This window comes from Dermacentor variabilis, chromosome 1, assembly GCF_050947875.1.
Source record: "Dermacentor variabilis isolate Ectoservices chromosome 1, ASM5094787v1, whole genome shotgun sequence".
NCBI lineage: Eukaryota > Metazoa > Arthropoda > Arachnida > Ixodida > Ixodidae > Dermacentor > Dermacentor variabilis.
The window spans coordinates 265034144-265038269 of record NC_134568.1 but is presented as its reverse complement, the minus strand read 5'-3'; positions in this window follow the sequence as shown (position 1 = coordinate 265038269).

The following is a 4126-nucleotide window of genomic DNA, read 5'->3' as shown; positions in this document are numbered from 1 at the left end:
GTTACCTCGCATTGTGTGCTTTGCTGTGCAGTCACTAAAATTTTAATACTAGTACGTAATGACGTACTGACAGTGAAATTTTATTGGCGGGATCGATTCGATTTCTTTTCACAATTTTATGCTGAAATACCCTGGTACTAATTTGGGTGCTTGCTGGTCCCACTCCAGTGGCTCACACTCTGCATTTTAGGCAATGTTCGTGGATGCACAGTCTTTTCGGCTCGCATTAAGCAGATAGAGCTATATTGAATTAGAAACTTTCCTTTCTATGCTTTCGAATGACACCTAGTAGTATTGCCTAGCAGGAAGCGTTGCCCGATGGCACCCAACACATTATGAGCACAAAGCGGCATTCTTGCTGTACTGTAGCATCAGCTGTACTGTGTTTATCGCAGAATTGTTCAGCGATTTACTATGCCTTTAGATGAACTGTCATACATTTCTATGGAGAGATATTTAGTGTAAAGTGATTAGAAATTGATATAGGTCCGAATAAAAATGGGCAGTACAGTAACTGTTTTAAAACGAATTATTTTTCGTTTTCAATGCAGAATTAAGATTTTTAGTTACATTCTAGGCTACAGTTTACTAATCATGTGTGCGAAGTTGTTTTTAGTTCTGACTATTAGTTCACGAGTGAGTATTATTTCAAATTTGCAATTTGTGGCTGTACTTGGTCACGCGTTCCCGAAGAAGAGACGAAACTTCAAGCTGGAACTGAAATTTTCATTAATCAAACAGCAAGCCCTTCTCTCAGATTCTCTGAAGAGAAAAAAAACTGTCTTGACTTTAGTAGGGAACCTACATGGAGCAGTGAATTAAGCAAATTTTTCTGCTGGCTCGGTTTGTGCAAATTGACATTATTTTCCATATACATGCTGATTCACTACAAGTGTTGCCCATTAGTAGAGCCATACAGTGTCCTGTTATTACTATCACTCACAATTTTTATGACGCAGTACTTGAAACAAAAAAGTTCAGATGAAAAATAAATCACACAGCCGTTTCTTTTGGCGGTGGCACCATCTGTGAAAAAAAAGAAACCAAGCTGTTTCATGTCAATTCAGGCATTTTTCAAATGTGGCGGCACTAGACATTACAAAGCTTATAGCATCCATCTATCCAAGCTGGTAAAACACAGATTTTTCTCCAGATTTCAATGCTTGGCTCAGTCTAGTTGCTGCGCCTACCCGACATTCCTTCAAGCACATGTGTTCGGAACCACACCTGCAAACGCTGCTGAAAGAAAGGAAGGCAGGAAGTGCTGGGTATGGCTGACACCTGAACAACTGCTGGAAATGTAGGGTGCAGCCAATGGGAAGACGTGTCGGGGAAAGTAAATTACAGGGAGAAAACGGAAGAGGGGCTGTTTGGTCTACTGTTCATGATGGATGGATAAGGCTGAACCCTTTCAATTGGGCAGCGGCTCACGCCACCTAGACGTGACTAGTAATATATATTGTACTTAGTAGAGGATGAAACTTCACTCTTTCCTTGATTTGAGCCACTAGTCAGATAACCTTCATTTGGTGTACTTCTACCCACTTAGTCTATTTTGCTGCCACTGTCCCTAAACCCCAATGCTATGAAAAAATCAGCTCTGTTGCTTTGAACTGTAGGGCGAGGCCCTTTACAGGAAAGTATAAGGTGCTCAGCCATATCCTCTTCCTCTGCACACACGGTGCATAACGTATCTATCCCTTGGTACTCGACTTGGTACACCTTGGTCCGCAGTACTGCCGTCCTGGCTTCATACAACTACCATATTTACTCGCATAATGATCGCACTAGTGTAATGATCGCACCCCTAAATTTGGTGTCAAAATTCGATTTTTTTAATTTCCCGTGGAATGATCGCACCCCAAACTTGCCGCAGTGATATGCTGTGTGCCAAGTCTAGCTAATAATGATCGCACTTACCATCTGTCGAATGCTACGCGAATGACTCTTCAAGACAAACCAAGAGGTCTGCACGCACCAAACATTCTTAAGAAGATGCCCCATTTCATTCCTTTCATCACTTTCCGCACTTCCATGACAAAAAAAAAGCTACAACCAAACTCGCCTTTATTATGTGTAGGCTTTATAATGGTTGTGGTCAACAACAAAAAAGGCTCCTTTCGATTCTTCTTGTCTGCACTCGTGGGCACGCAACAAATCGTGAGCGCCAACGATAGCAGCCACATTTACACTGGTATGTTAGAAGTGTACCCTATTCATACGCCGACACTTGTAACACAGCTAAGATATTCACCCACCCTTAGCGGAAACGTGCCGTATTAGGATAGTAGTGAAGACAAATACCGCAGTTTCCGCAGCATGCCCGCCATGTGTTCCTATGTCACTGGCAGCTGAGCGCGCCCATCTGTTTCTGTCCCCTCAAATTGGACATGGCTACGTTATTGCCGCATACTTGCAGATATTAACAATATTATTCATTACTGATATGGAAGAAACTGTTTCGGTGCACGTAATATACTCACGAGAAAAAAAAATAATCGCATTCGGCTTGCTCCACCGGCCGCCATTTTTTTGTTGTGTGTCCTGCACTACATACAGCGGCAGCCGCCTATTTGTTGACCTGTTGTCATACCGCAGCAAATGTGAGATGAAACAATTTTTTTTTCTTTTTGCGAGAAATTTAACCTGCGTAATGATCGCGCCCCTGAATTTGTGTCAATTTTTTTGGACAGAGAAGTGCGATCATTATGCGAGCAAATACAGTAAGTGCTTCCCCTTGAATTGTCAAAGATATTATTTTTGGCAATTTCTTGCTATAAAGTTTTGTATGTTCTCGGTGCTGATTTCTTCTGCAGCCCTATTTTCAACAGACCCCTTTCTATTCCTTTACCCTGTTTCTTAACCGATGATTCTTGGTTTGTCCCACCTGCTCTGCCCAAATATTTGCTTGACAATTTTCTGGTTCGCTTCCTCCGTTTTGTGTCAACATACCTCCATGTACAAGTAACTAAAAACTTTCCTAGCCCACCGCTTTCCCCCAATTTCTCTCTCTCGCTCCTCAAGTTCTATCTTGCTGCTAGCTTGCCTGCCCTCGAATGATTTCCATCCCATGTCACCCTATACCCCCTGATTTGGTGCATCTCCATGTACTCCCAAAACAAGCCTACCTACTCCACATTGCTTAATTTACAACCTTGCTCAAACCTCTGATCTCATTCACAGTACTGCATTTCCAAAAGTCAGGCTAGGAACCATCACCGCTTTCCAAATCCCTCTCATTACTTTGTACCTATTGTAATTCCACAGTGCCCTATTTTTCGTCACAGCTGCATTCCTGCTACAATTAGTCGTTACATATTTTTCTAGTTTCCATTAGGTACTCAGCCCCAGTGTTTGTCCACACGCCAAGATATTTGTACTTGTCCACTACCACCAGCCACTACCTCCTATATCCTATGCTTGCCGCCCTGATTATCATTGAAAGTCATGACTGCCGATTTTTCATTACAAAACTTCAAACGTTATCTATCTCCCTCTTTACCGCAGATGTCCATCAGTCCCTGCCAATCTTCCTTGTTGTCAGCCATTAGTACTATATCATCCATGTACATGAGTCCTGGTAATGACTATTCAATCCATTGTCCTTGCTTGAAAAAAGTAAGGTTGAAGCCAAGTTTGCTCCTCTCTAACTTGGTCTGTAATCCTTGTAGCTACAACATGAACAACAAAGGTGACAGGGCACCCTTGCCTAAGCCCCTGCTGTATGTATATAGGCTCGGTTACCTTGTTTCCCATTTTATAAGCACGTTACTTCTATAGATACCTTTAAAAAGATTAGTTACTCCAGCTTCCATATCTAGTGTGTCCAGTATGTCTCACAAATCCTCTTGGATTGCACTTTCACAGGCTCCCTTGATATCTAGAAATGCTAGCCATAAGGGCCCGTGTTCCTTTCCTGCTATTTTGATACACTGCTTTCTCTTATATATTATTACGATATTACGATACTCGAGAGACGAGCCGCCGCGAGAACGACGAAGTGGGTCTGTGCCCTTGGCGCGAGTGAATGTCGGCCTGGCGCTCTGAGTATTGATCAATACTTTATCTCATGTATTCGTAGTTTATTTTGCATCTTGGGATTATTTGTTTTCCTTTCTTTTTTCAT